This window comes from Scyliorhinus canicula, chromosome 17 (genome assembly GCF_902713615.1).
Source record: "Scyliorhinus canicula chromosome 17, sScyCan1.1, whole genome shotgun sequence".
Lineage (NCBI taxonomy): Eukaryota > Metazoa > Chordata > Chondrichthyes > Carcharhiniformes > Scyliorhinidae > Scyliorhinus > Scyliorhinus canicula.
The window spans coordinates 114417423-114432861 of record NC_052162.1 but is presented as its reverse complement, the minus strand read 5'-3'; the positions used below and the strand labels follow the sequence as shown (position 1 = coordinate 114432861).

At 45.5% G+C, this 15439-nt stretch overlaps 1 pseudogene; it reads right to left on the bottom strand.

Moving 5' to 3' along the window:
• Positions 1-3026: 3026 nt before the first annotated feature.
• The window catches only part of LOC119952241, an 89274-nt pseudogene continuing 76861 nt past the window's right edge, over positions 3027-15439 (bottom strand).

Here is a 15439-nt window from a genome sequence, read left to right as displayed (position 1 = left end):
AAAACTAAGGAGCTGGTCATTGACTTCAGGAATCGAAGTATCGTGCATACCCCTGTCTGCATGAATGGGGCCGAGGTGGAGATGGTTAGCAGCTTCAAATTCCGAGGTGTGCACATCACCAGCATTCTGTCCTGGTCTACCCACATCAACGCTACGACCAAGAAACATATACTTCCTCAGGAAACTAAGGAAATTCAGCATGTCCACATTGATTGCCACATGGGTGGTACGGTAGCACAGTGGTTAGCATTGTTGCTTCACAGCGCCAGGGTCGCAGGTTCGATTCCCGGCTTGGGTCACTATCTGTGCGGAGCATGCATGTTCTCCCCGTGTCTGTGTGGGTTTCCTCCGGGTGCTCCGGTTTCCTCCCACAAATCCCAAAAGACGTGCTTGTTAGGTGAATTGGACATTCTGAATTCTCCCTCAGTGAGCCCGAACAGGCACCAGAGTGTGGCGATGGGGGGATTTTCACAATAACTTCGTTGCAGTGTTAATGTAAGCCGACTTGTGACAATTATAAAGATTATTATCATTGACTTTTCCCAATTTTTACAGATGCACCATAGAAAACATCTTATCTGGCTGCATCACAGCTTGTGTTATGGGCCAGGGTTTGGAAAATTCCAAAGTATATCATGGAGATCACCTGACCTACAACTGTTTATTGATTTTGGTTACGATGAGCACAAGGGCCGGCCTTTCAGGTGTTATTCAACAGAGGCCTCAAGCACTTTTCATCAAAACAAGCTTTATTCTATGAATTTAGTTAACATTTTTATAAACACACACAGTAAACACTTTTATAAATTACAAATTACCCCACACAGCTACAGTAATCTATGTATAACCCTTAATAAATTCCCCCTTTAACTGTTCCAATTTAATAACAAGATCCCATAAACCAGTACCTCCTTTTCAAAGGTGTGGCCCAGCACACAGCACTCAAGACCTGGTTTGGATGCTCTTGTTTCCTTTCCAAAACAGCAGGTTTGAATTCCTTCCAGAAAGCAATTATTTCTTTTCAAGGTATCAAGCAGCCTGGAAACAGTTTTTAAAATGAAGATCGAGAGACGGGCCAAAATACTCCTCTTTCTGAGTACAGCAGCCAAAAATGTGAAAACGAAAGCAAAAAAGTCAGAGCCACAAAACAGCCCCAAACCAAAGCGAAAGTAAAACCAACTCCCAGAGCCACAGCCCAGCTCCACCCACACAATGACATCACTGGAACCATGTGATAAGACAAAAACATTTCTTAAAGGGACACTTCCATGACACTTGGTCTGGCAGCTGCTCAGCCCAAGACTGTAAGAAACTACAGATAGTTGTGAACACAGCCCAGTCCCTCACACAAACCGGCCTCCCATTCATTGACTCTGTCCACACCTCCCGCTGCTTTGGGAAAGCGGGCAGCAAAATAAAAGACCCTCCCACCGAGGTTATTCTCTTTTCTAATCTCTTCCATTGGGCAGGAGGTACAAAAGTCTGAGAACTCGCAATAACAGATTCAAAACAGCTTCTTTCCCGCTGTTACCAGACTCCTGAATGACCCTCTTATGGACTGAACTGATCTCTCCATACATCTTCTCTACTGAGTAGCACTACACTCCGTATGCTTCATCCGATGTCTATGTATTTATATTGTGTATTTATCATATGTCCTTTTTTTTTTCATGTATAAAATTATCTGTATGCATTGTACGCAGGACAATACATTTCACTGTACCTCGGTGCACGTGAATAAATTTAATCAAATCAAACTTTGTTCATTCTGACACTTGGGGAAGTGGGAGGGTCGGAGGGTTTCTTTCTGCTAGACTGGCTGGTCTCACCACTTTGCTTCCAGTGGGCTGATGCTCTTTGAGCCTGGGAGAGCACATTTCCACCGGAATGATCCACAAAGGCTGAAGTACATTTATTTTATCCTGGATAGTAAAGTGTTTTTTTTCCCTCTACAGGTGAATGTAAAAGAAACCAGATGGGTTTTTACCACTATCGACAATGCTTTCATGGTCATCAATTACTTTTAATTCCAGATTTTTAATTAATTTAAATTTCACCATCTGCTGAACCTGGATCCCTATTGCATTACCCTGGGTCTCTGGATTACTGGTCTGGCTATTGTTTCCCAGATGTGTTTTGTGAGAGATGAAGTCACTATAGCCGATAAGTGAGCTGTTTTTGAGGTGTTTCCTTTCCATCCTGTACTTTCCCACTAACTTGCAGACAAAACAGCTGCAACTGTACTGTGTATAAATGTGTGTTATTGTAACTACTCCTTGAGATGCTTCGGTTCGCTGAAGCATTCCCTGCATGTTTGTAATAAAGATTCCCAAACTTTAACTAACTCTGGACTCCGAGTGACATTTGTCCCACAACAACCTGGTGTCAGGAACAGGATCCACTGATGGCTCTGATTAAAGGAAAGTCCCTGTGGACAGCAGATACCGGGGTGACACAGGCAAGGCCGGATAGAAGTTTTGATGTCTTCGAGCTGAGTTCTGTAATGAAACGTCCAATGGTCAAGACATTTAACGGGCGAACAAACTATTAAAAGGTGGAGAAATGTGTGCTGAAATTTCCATCTTTGGGTGAGCTGAAGAATATAAAATGGATTGTTTTTAGTGATGCCTCACTTGCATGAACATGTCTCAGTGTCTGTACACTCAGTGATGTTTAAACATCTCAGCAGAAGAGCAGACAAACATTTCTCCTTCTAGATTTGAAGGTTGATGATATTCAGTTCCCATGAATTTAGTGATTGTCAGATCTTGACATGATGTATGGTGTGAAATTTCTCTCTGTAAATCCTCCCCTTCTAATATCCTGTAAAATGAGTTTACAAAAGCCATCACTGTTAGTGCAGGTTACACAAACGGCCTGTGAAATTCGATCCTATTGTAAGATCTGGGTTTGGCTCCAATCTCAATTGTAATCCTCAAATCAATTACGCGTCAGAATAAGTTGTGAAAGTTACCTAAAAAAAACTGAAGCTCCTGCCTAGTTACAGACCATTCCGGATACAAGAATTTTGTCACAGAATTTATTAAGTTAATTGTAATAAGTACAAAATCACAATAATTAACAAAGGCAGTGGATCAGACCGTTCACTGTGCTAAACCAGCCCCCCAAACCATTGGGAAAATCTGTGTATACTTTGAAGGAAAGTGACTATTTTGCTTTTAAGTTAAGTGAATACAATCTAAGACATTTCTCCAGCACTGACACACACAATTAAACTACAAGAAACATCACATGCATCCCCTAATCCTGTCAGAAAATGTAACAGAGATTCTCATTCAGTATTAGTCCTGTGGCCTAAGACAATATGGCACAAGTCACTTGCCAAGGAGGAGTGCACCTGAGCTCGAGACTCACATAGTGCAATACCGTATTGAGTGAATTGATTCATACACTTTGGTTTCATTATATTCAGTTATCACAGAATCAATGACAAACAAGGACTTCCCTATGATCACTGTTACCTAGATGTTCCATCAAATGTTTATTGTCAGGGTGGATATGGAAAGGACGTTTCCTCTGGTGGGAGAATCTAGAAATTAGAGTCACTTTAAAAGTAATAACTTGCCCATTTAAGCTAAAGGAGAACATTTTTTCTCAAAGGGTTGAGAGTCTCTTCCTCAGAGGGCAGTGGAAGCAGAGTGTTTGAATATTTTTAAGGTAGAATTGGATAGATTCTTGTTAAGCAAGGGGATGAAGGGTTATTGGGGGGGTCAGTGGGAATAAGACCATGAGGACTAGGAACAGGAGTCAGTCGTTCGGCCCTTCGGGTCTGCCCCGCCATTGAATCCCGGGTGATCCAACATTCCTCATGTCCACTTTCCGGCCCTTTCCCCATAGTGCTTTATTCTTTCACTGATCAAGAATCTATCTCCACCTTAAATATACTCACGGACGCTCTCCCCACAGTTTGAAAAACCCACAACACACAGAGAAGAAATTCCTCCTCATCTCAGTCTTAAATTGGTACCGGTTTATTCTGAGACGATGCCCTGTGGTCCGAGACCCTCCCATGAGGGGGAACATCCTCTCAGCATTTACCCTGTGAAGCTCCTTAAGAATCCTGTCTGTTTCAATGAGATCACCTCTCATTGTTCTAAACTCCAATGAGTAGAGTCCCAACCTGTTTAACCTTTGCTCCTAAGACAATCCCTCCATACCTGGGATCAACACAGTGAACCTTCTCTAAACCTCTTCCAATGAAATAATACCTTTCCTTAAATAAGGGGATCAAAACTGCTCTCAGTTCTCCAGATGTGGTGTCACCAGCACCTTGTACAGCTGCAGCAAGACTTCCCGACTCTTATACTCCAACCCCCTTGGAATCAGGGCCAACATTCCATTAGCTTCCTGATTACCTGCTGTACCTGTCTGCTAGCTTCCTGTGTTTCCTGCACAAGTTCCCCCAAGTCCCTTTGTGCTGCAGCTTTCGGCAGTTTTTCTCCAATTAAATAATACTCTTTTGTTCTCCCTTCCAAAATGAACAACTTCACATTTTCCTACATTATACTTCATTTGCAAACGTTTTGTCCAGTTACTTAACCTATCTGTTTGTATCCCCCTCACAATTTCCACCTATTTTTGTGTTGTCTTCAAACTTGGGCAGTAAGTTTGCTTCCTTCCTCCAAGTCATTAATATAAATTGTACACAGTTGCGATCCCAGCACTGATCCCTGTGGAACCCCACTGGTTACAGGTCACCAACCTGAAAGAGAACTCCTTCTCCCCACTCGCTGTTTCCTGCTCATTAGCCAAAATTCTCTATCCATGTCAATAGACTACTTCCAACTTCATGGGCTCTTATCTCATGCTCACCTTTTTGTGAGGACCTTGTCAAAGGCCTTCTGGAAGTTTAAATACAACACATCTACTGGTCCCCCTCTATCCACTCTGGTTGAGACTTCCTCTAAAAACTAGCCCTTTCATGAAACCATGCTGACTCTACTTGATCAGATTATAATTTGCTAAATATGCTTTTACTGCCCTAATTGCCTCCCTCCCTTTTTGAATAGGGGTGTTACATTGGCAGTTATCCAATCCTCTAGTATTTCTCCAGAAACCAAGGATTTTTGGAAAGTTACAATCAATGCACCCACTGTCTCTGCAGCCATTTCTTTTAGGATCCTAGGAAGCAAACCACCAGGGCCAGTGGATTTATCTGCCTTTAGCCCCATTAGTTTGTCTAATGCTACTTCTCCAGTGATGGTATTTAATTCCTCCTCCCCTGTTCTTTAGTATTATTGGGATGTTGAAAGGCTCTTCCAACCAGATTTATTTTTAAACGGGCCTGTGTGGAGTTGAGGTTACAATCAGTTCAGCCGTGAACTTATTGAATGGTAGAGCAGGCTCGAGGGGCCGAGTGGCCTACTCCTGCTCCTAATCCGTATGTTATCACATCCTTTATAATAGATTGTAGCATTTTCCCTCCTACTGATGTCAGGCTAATGGGTCTGTGGTTCCCCGTTTTCTCTCTCCCTCCTTAAATAGTGGGGTTACATTTACCACCTTCCAATCTGCAGGAACCATTCCAGAATCTATAGAATTTTGAAAGATGATCACCAATGTATCCACTATCTCTGCAGGCGCCTCTTTCAACATTCTGGGATGTAGAGCAGCAGCTTTTGGGGACTTATTAAAACATAATTTTCAACCACATTAATTTCTCCAGTGCTTCTTTTTCACTAATACGAATCTCTTTCAGTTCCTCGTGCTCACTAGTCCCTTGGTTCTCTCGTGTTTTTGTGACAATTTCTATATCTTCCCATGAAGACAGACACACATTGTTTCTGTCATTTCCTTATTCCCCATTATAAACTCTCCTGTCTCTGTCTGGAATGGACCCACATTGGTCTTTGCAAATCTTTTCCTTTTCACATTCCTATAGGAGCTTTTCCAGTCAGTTTTTCTGTTTCTCACGAGTTTGCGCTCATATTCTATTTTCTCTTGATCAGTTTCTTGGTCCTCCTTTGCTGAATCTAAAACAAGTTCCAAATCCTCAGGCTTACTACTATTTTGGCCACTTTATGAACCTCTTCCTTTTATCTAATGGAATCTTTAACTTTCTTTGTTAGCCACGGTTGCATCATTTTTCCTGTTGGATTTTTGTTTCTCAAAGGAATCTATATTTGATGTAAATATGTAATAATTCTTTAAATGCTAGTGATTCCCTGTCTATCGTCATACTGTTTATTGTAATATCCAAAACTCCCTCAGCCAACTTGCCCCTCATACGTGGACACGTTCCTGTGATTATATTGAACAAAAGAACAATGTAACCACCATAGCCCATCTTCACTCAGTTATATGGCATGCTTTGGGAGGTTCCAAACAGAAATGGGAACTAAATATCTTCCAACGTCCAAACACCCTTTCACTCTGTGGTCCTCATGAAACTTGGAACCACGTAATCGCAATAAAGCTCAAAGATCGCCAGGCCACTGGAGGCAAAGTCGTGAGACCAGCAGTCCAGCAGAAAGAAACACACCTCCAACCCCATTGACTAACTGTCAGAATGAACAAAATGCTGTTCAGGTTATCATTGGGAACAGAAGTAATAACAGCGGAATCCAACCCCTGTAATCACTTGTGAACTTGTTGATGTCTCAGCAGATATGATGAAACACAAAATCCCTTCCCACATTGAGAATGGGTGAATGGCCTCTCCCAGTGTGAACTAGCTGGTGTGTCTGCAGGCTGGATAACTGAGTGAATCCCTTCCCACACTCCCAGCAAGTGAATGGTCTCTCCCCAGTGTGAACTCGCTGGTGTATCCTCAGGCTGGATAACTGAGCAAATCCCTTTGCACATTGAGAGCAGGTGAAAGGCCACTACCCAGTGTGAACTCGCTGGTGATTCTGCAAGCTGAATGAATGTTTGAATCCCTTCCCACACTGAGAGCAGGTGAATGGTTTCTCCTCAGTGTGAACCCGCTGGTGTCTCTGCAGGTTCCCTAAGTGAGTGAATTCCTTCCCACACTGAGAGCAGGTGAACGGTTTCTCGCCAGTATGAACTCGCTGGTGATTCTGCAAGCTAGACAAATGACTGAATCCCTTCTCACATTGAGAGCAGGTGAATGGTCTCTCCCCAGTGTGAACTCGATGGTGTGTCTGCAGATTGGATAACCGATTGAATCCCTTCCCACACTGAGAGCAAATGAATGGCCTCTCCCCAGTGTGCACTCGCTGGTGTTTGTGCAGGTCAGATAATTGAGTGAATCCCTTCCCACACACAGAGCAAGTGAAAGGCCTCTCCCCAGTGTGAGTACGTCGATGAATTTCTAGCTCAGATGGCCATCTAAATCCCTTCTCACAGTCCCCACATTTCCACGGTTTCTCCATGGTGTGGGTGTCCTTGTGTATCTCCAGGATGAACAATAAGTTGAAGCCTTAGCCAAATACACAGAACACGGGTATGGTCTCTCCCTGCTGTGAATGGTGCAATGTTTTTTCAGACAGTGTAACTGGTTCAAGCTGTTTCCACAGTCAGTGTTCTCGAACACGCTCACTCGTGTTGTGTATCTCAGTGCTTTTTCAGTCACACCGATGATTCAAATCTTTTCAAGCCGACAGATCGGGCAAACATTTCTCATTCTAGTTTCCAAGGCCAATGATGTTCACGTTCCAAGGAATCAGGTCTCAGAACGAGTTGTGACATTTGAGATTTCTGTCTGTAATTCCTCCTGTTCTAATATCCTGTAAAAACAATTTACAAAAGTCATCACTGTCAGTACAGGATAGAAATTCAGAACAGACAATTCTAGTTTCTCTGAAACATTCTTTCCTCTCTCATTCCCCAAAAGCTGTAAATCTCCATCCCACACACTCTCCCTCCATTCTCACTCTGCTGTATCTAATATTCACCCTCCCAATTCTCCTGAAGGTGCTTATTCAGACTGATTGACAGATCCATGGTCACTGCTTCCTGTCCTGTACACAGATAATAACAAATTGAAGATTTTGGCGGTCATTTGCCCATCGAGCTTGCTCAACCCTTCAATGAGCTCAATGGCCGATCTACCTCAGCAGCATTTTCCAACTCTAACTCCATATCCCTTGATGACTTCAATAACTCGAAACCTATCAATCTCGGTCCTGAAATACTTGATCATTGAGGCTCCACAGTCCTCTGCAGTCGAGAATTCCAAAGCTCCGTCACATCCTCAAGTAAGGAATTAATTCCTCATCTCAGCTTTCACTCCATTTTACTGCCTGTTCCCCATAACCCTTGGCTCCCGTGTCAATCAGAAATTTGTCCAATGCATCCTTGACTGAATCCAAATATATAATTTTGCTACAGTACAATATTACAAGACTAGCAATAATAATAAATGTACTTTATGACAGAAACATCACTAATATATCTAATCTATACCAAATAACAACACTAGGCATATTTCTGTTTGATATTTACTGTCCCTTTGAATGTCAGCCATCTCCTGGGGAATGCAGCCCTTTAATTGTGAACATTAGGAAAGAGACCATCCTTTTCGCCAGACAAATAAATGTGTCAAGCTGAGGGAGCAAAGGATGTCAATGTCTTTAAGAGAGAGAGAGAGAGAGACCTGAACCAAGCTGTCCAGAGTCTGCACCTTACCTGGATTCACTTCCTTTCCCTTCAGTTGCTGCAAGTGACCAATTGAAGATCAGAATGAGAAAAGAAATGGAAAGGGGGAGAAAAGAAAGTGTTTTACTCACAGATGTTGGAGACAGGAGGAAGTTTCAGCCTGTGTGAAGCTCAATGTTCATCCACACAAAGCCCGCGCGCTGATTGACTAGAGGACCAGGGTCCTTCCGGTCCTCCAACTCGTTGCACTGGTCAACACCTCACAGGAAGGTCCGGAGTGAGCGCTTTCTTGCACATGCGCAGCTTATCCTCCCCCTTCGACATGCGCAGTCCCGGGAGGGGGCGATCTGGAGGCGGCTTCTCGCTCCGGCCGGAACCGTCAGCCGGTTGCCTGGAAACCATGTCTCGAGGAGATGAAAGGGGAACGATAGCTGTCCGCGCGCCGGGCCTGCGCACTGGAACCCGGAGACGTCACCGCGGAGCAGACTGATTCCGATTGGCTGATTCAGGCAAGGCATCATTGTGACGTCACAAGCGGAAGTTAGACTTCAGATTAAAACTTCCTCTGGGCAACATCTGGGAAGAAATCAATGTCTCCCTGTTTCCATTTCTTTTCTCATTCGGGGGGGGGGGGGGGGGGGGGGGGGGACATTGGTGGCTTGTAGCAACTGAAGGGAAAGGAAATGAATCAAGTCTGCATGTTGCACACATTTTTAGTCCAGTAATATAAACATATATCTGTCTGGCAGCCTGCATGAAGATTTGCATGTCTCTGTGTCCAGGACAGGAAGCAGTGAGCATGGATCTGTCACTCAGCCTGAATCAGCACCTTCAGCAGAATGAATATTAGATACAGCAGAGTGAGAATGGAGGGAGAGTGTTTGAGGTGGAGAATTACAGTTTTTGAGGAATGAATGAGGAAAATTGTTCTGTAGAAACTAGAACTGCCTGTTCTGAGTTTGTATCCTGTACTGACAGTAGTGTCTTTTTGTCACCTTTTACAGGATATTAGAAGGTGAGGATTTACAGAAAGAAATTTTAAACACAGATTTACACCAAATTCTGACTGCGCACTCAATTTATCGGATGTTGAATATTAACAGCTTTTAAATATAGATGGACAAATGGCTGTCTGTACTGTCTACTTCAGAAGGCTATAACCATCAGTGTGAGTGGAAAAGTACCGAGACACACAAACACACCCGAATGAGAGTGTTCCAGTGCACACAGCCTGAAAATACATTGCACCATTCATAGCGGGGGGAGACTGTACCCTTGTCAGGCTTCCGTTGATTGTCTAGCCTTGAGAGACACATGGATATCCACACCATGGCGAAACGGTGGAAATGTGGAGACTGTGGGAAGGGATTTCGGTACCCATCTGCACTGGAAACTCATCAACGCAGTCACGCTGGGACGAGGCCATTCAGCTGCTTGAAGTGTGGAAAGGAATTCAGTGATCCATCCAGCCTGTGGCGACACCAGCGAGTTCACACCAGGGAGAGACCGTTCACCTGCACTGAATGTGGGAAGCGATTCACTCAGTTACATAATCTGCGGACACACCAGCGATTTCACACAGGGGAGAGGCCGTTCACCTGCTCTCACTGTGCGAAGGGATTCAGTCAGTTAGCCCACCTGCTGTCACATCAGCAAATACACACAGGTGAGAAGCCGTTCAGATGTTCTGTATGTGGGAAAAGTTTCATTCAGTCATCCACCCTGCAGACACACGAGCGAGTTCACACTGGGGAGAGGCCGTTCACCTGCTCTTTGTGTGGTAAGGGATTCACTAATTTATCCACCCTGCAGACACACCAGCGAATTCACACTGGGGAGAAGCCGTTCAGCTGCTCTCACTGCACAAAGAGGTTTCAAGCATCATCCACACTGCGGAGACACCAGCGAATACACAAGTGAAATAAAGGGGTTGGATTCTGCTGTTATTGCTGCTGTTAATCACATCGAGGACTGAACCATGTTCATTCTGGCACTTGGTGAAGTGGGTGGGGGGGTCAATGGTTTCTGCTGGACTGGTCGATCTCACAACTTTGTTTCCTTGGTGCTGATGTTCTTTGAGCCTGGGAGAGCACATTTCCCTGAAATGATCCACAAAATCTGATGAAGGGCATTTATTTTATCCCAGATAGTAAATAGTGCTTTCCCCCCAGTACAAGCAGATGTAAAATACATTTAAAATAACTGGAAAAAAGTAGCAGATCTGGCAGCATCTGTGGAGAGAGAAACAGAGTTAATGTTTCATGAACAATGTAACTACTTCAGAACTAAAGAGAGGGAGAAATGTGATGGGTTTGATGTTGGTGAGAAAGTTGGGGGGAGAGGGACAAGTAGAGCAAAAGGTAAAGTCAGCGATTGGTTCGAGGGTCGGTGAGATTAAATGACAAAAATGTCCTGGAACAAAAGGCAAAGGGAGAGGAAATGGTTGTAGTAAAGAAACAAAGCACTGGTCCAGAGTAAGTGTTAATGGCAGAATAAAGGACAGCTCTGTCTGGAAGCAAAAAACATGAAAACAAGATGCAGACTGGCACTCGGCAAAAAAATACAAATCAAAGTGGAGGAGAGAGTTCAGGGTGTGAAGTTGTTGAACTCAATGTTGAGCCCAGAAGGCTGTAAAGTGCCTCATTGGAAGATGAGGGGCTGTTGGTCCAGCTTGTGTTGGGCTTCTCCGGAACATTGCAGCAGGCCGAGGACAGAAATGTGAGCCTGAGAGCAAGGTGGTGAATCCTAATGGCAGCAAGCGGAAGGTCAGGGTCATTCTTGTGGACTGAGTGGTGGAGTTCCACAAAGAGGGCAGGGGACAGGCTACAGATGAATTAAAGTGTAGCTGAACCCATTGCACGATGGGAAATTTGGTCCAATATCACAATAAAAAGTGCCCAATGATAGAAACCACAGGTGTCCAGACACAAGACCTACCACGGTGAGCAACAAGGAAGGTCTTATTCAAAAAATAGGAACTTTGTATCCAAAAGGAGAAAGGGACATTGAAACCAGGCAACCACAGCCATTCGCTGAGCAAGAGAGTCACCTGACCTTTGTCCTTGCAACGGGCTATTAAGGTAGGAAGCAGCACAGGAACATGAAACATGTGTTCTCATTACCAGACTCTGGGAAGAATGATCTCGGCTACATGAGTGTCTTAAACATGAGTCAGCAAACATTCGAGAAGGGGAAGAAATGATATAAAGGTACAGTAGCCAAAGACTCAGGATGAACAACCCTGGAGTGAAAACACTGGGAACTACCACTGCAGAAGAGATCAGCAAAGTACCCCCAGAGAAGAGCCTGCGAGCTGTTCTGGGGGTGATACTTGAGTTTGATTTGGGAGTTGAGTAACATTAATTCGGACATTGAGGTAAAGAGTCTGTGCAACATTCATTGAGTTAAAGTGTCTGTGACAAGGGTGATGGAGCTGTTAGCGGAATTTGGGTGCTTCTCGGGCTATAAGTTAAATTTAGGCAAGAGTGAGGTATTTGTAGTACACCCGGGTGATCAGGAGGCGGGAATTGGGAGACTCCTATTTAAGAGGGCAGTGAAGAGTTTCAGATACCTGGGGGTGCAGGTGGCCAGGAGTTGGGGGACTGTCCATAAGCTTAATTTTACCAGGCTGGTGGAGCAGATGGAAGAGGAATTTAAAAGGTGGGACATGGTGCCGCTATCGTTGGCGGGTAGAGTGCAGTCCATCAAAATGACGGTTCTCCCGAGGTTCTTGTTCCTTTTTCAGTGTTTGCCCATCTTTATCCCTAGGGCCTTTTTTAGAAGGGTTACGAGCAGCATCATGAGCTTTGTTTGGGCGCATGGGACCCCGAGGGTGAAGAGGGTCTTCTTGGAGCGGGGTAGAGATGGGGGGGGGCTGGCGTTACCCAATCTCTCGGGGTATTATTGGGCGGCCAATGTGTCGATGGTGCGCAAGTGGGTAATGGAGGGGGAGGGGGCAGCATGGAAACGGATGGAGAGGGCGTCCTGTGGAGATACAAGCCTGGGGGCCCTGGTAACGGCGCCGTGGCCGCTCCCTCCTACGAGGTATACCACGAGTCCGGTGGTGGCAGCCACCCTCAAGATTTGGGGGCAGTGGAGGCGACATAGGGGAGAAGTGGGGGGCTCGATGGAGGCTCCGTTAAGGGGGAACCATAGGTTCGTCCCCGGGAACATTGATGGGGGATTTCAGGGTTGGTACAGAGCGGGCATCAGACAGCTGAGGGACCTGTTTATTCATAGAATTTACAGTGCAGAAGGAGGCCATTCAGCCCATCGAGTCTGCACCGGCTCTTGGAAAGAGCACCCTACCCAAGGTCAACAACTCCACCCTATCCCCATAACCCAGTAACCCCACCCAACACTAAGGGCAATTTTGGACACTAACGACAATTTATCATGGCCAATCCACCTAACCTGCACATCTTTGGACTGTGGGAGGAAACCGGAGCACCCGGAGGAAACCCACGCACACACGGGGAGGATGTGCAGACTCCGCACAGACAGTGACCCAAGCCGGAATCGAACCTGGGACCCTGGAGCTGTGAAGCGATGTTTATTGATGGGAGGTTTGCGAGCCTGGGGGAGTTGGAGGAGAAATTTGGGCTCCCCCCAGGGAACATGTTCAGGTATCTGCAGGTAAAGGCATTTGCTAGGCGGCAGGTGGAGGGATTCCCTTCGCTTCCCGCGAGGGGGGTGAGCGACAGGGTGCTTTCGGGGGTCTGGGTCGGAGAGGGGAAGATATCTGATATCTACAAGGTTATGCAGGAGGCGGAGGAGGCGTCAGTAGAGGAGCTGAAAGCTAAGTGGGAGGGGGAACTGGGGGAACAGATCGAAGACGGGACATGGGCTGATGCCCTGGAGAGGGTTAATTCTTCCTCCTCGTGTACGCGGCTTAGCCTCATCCAATTCAAGGTGCTGCACCGGGCCCACATGACTGGGACGAGGATGAGTCGGTTCTTTGGGGGTGAAGACAGGTGTGTCAGGTGCTCGGGGAGTCCAGCGAACCATACCCATATGTTCTGGGCATGCCCGGCGCTGGAGGAGTTCTGGAAGGGGGTGGCGAGGACAGTGTCGAGGGTGGTGGGATCCAGAGTCAAGCCAGGATGGGGACTCGCGATTTTTGGGGTTGGGGTGGAGCCGGGAGTGCAGGAGGCGAAAGAGGCTGGTGTGCTGGCCAATGCGTCCCTAGTAGCCCGGCAAAGGATCTTGCTACAATGGAAGGATGCGAGGCCCCCAAGCGTGGAGACCTGGATCAATGACATGGTGGGTTTCATTAAGCTAGAGAAGGTCAAATTCGCCCTGAGAGGGTCGGTACAAGGGTTCTTTAGGCGGTGGCAACCTTTTCTCGACTTTCTGGCTCAACGATAGGGTACGGGGACAGTAGCAGCAGCAACCCCGGGGGGGGAGGGGGGAAGGGGGAGGGAAAAGGTGGGGGGGGGGGGGGGCGGACGATGACTATGTTTGTTTATTTAATTTAAATTTATTTTGAAGTTCTTTTGTTGTTCATTGGGGTTGGGGGGTGGGGGATGGGATACATGCGTCGATACGTTCTGGGCGTGGTACGTTTATTATGGGTTATTTTGTTGCATTTCATTGTTTGTCGTTATGTTTTATATTTTCTGTAAAAAATTCCAATAAAAATTATATTTTTTAAAAAAGTGTCTGTGACAAAATATTCTGTGTGACATTTATCGAGTTTAAAGTTTGTGTGACAGATCAGTACAAATAAAAAGTCTTTTAGTGAAATCAGTCTTGTGTAGTTTGTTTGACTTGTCAGTTGTGAACCCTCACGGAGAACAGGAGGCAACAAAAGAGAAGCCATTTGGGTCCAGAATATGGTGAACATCAGTTTACTCTGCTTGCCTTTGATCCTCGAGTCATTTTCTGTTTTTTAACCATCTTCAGTTTCATTAACAACCTTTATCAGTAATGTTAATAATTGGGGGAAAATAAGATTTCAAAAGATGAAATTGGGATAAAATAAAACAGGGAGTTGATTTAGTGTGGCCAATCCACCTCGCCTGCACATCTTTGGGTTATGGGGGTGAAACCTATGAAAACACGGGGAGAATTTGCAAACTCCACATGGACAGCGACCCAGAGCCGGGATCGCACCTGGGACCTCGGCGCTGTGAGGCAGCAGTGCTACCCACTGTGCCGCCGTACTGCCCGTTTTACAATATATTAAGTATAAAAGGATAACTAGGGAATGAGTAGGGCCCATTAGGGACCACAATGGTAATTTGTGTGTGGAGCCAGAGGAAATAGGTAGGGTTCTAAATGAATACTTTGTGTTGATGTTCACTCGTGAGTGGGACAATGTGGGTGCAGCAATCAGGGAGATGGACTGTGATCAAATTTAAAGAGGTTACGTAGACAGAGAGGCTTAAAAGTAGACAAACACCAGGGGAGGTGAAATGTATCCCAGGGTGTTGATGGAGGAAAGGGAGGAAATAGCAGGGGCACTGGCAATGATATTCCATTTCTCTCTGGCCACAAGAGAGGTGCTAGAAGACTGGAGGATAGCCAATGTGGTACCATTATTCATGAAGGGAGGATGGGTTAAACCAGGAAACTACAGGCCAGTCAGTCTAACCTCAGTGGTGGGGAAACTATTGGAAGCATTTCTGAGGGACAAAATTAATCTGCATTTGGAAAGGCAGGGATTAATCAAGAATATGATGTGGAGATGCCGGCGTTGGACTGGGGTGAGCACAGTAAGAAGTCTTACAACACCAGGTTAAAGTCCAACAGGTTTGTTTCAAACACTAGCTTTTGAAGCACTGCTCCTTCCTCAGGTGAATGAAAAGGTCTGTTCCTTGAATTGGACCCCTCCGGAAGGCCGCTGCCAGAGACTCGA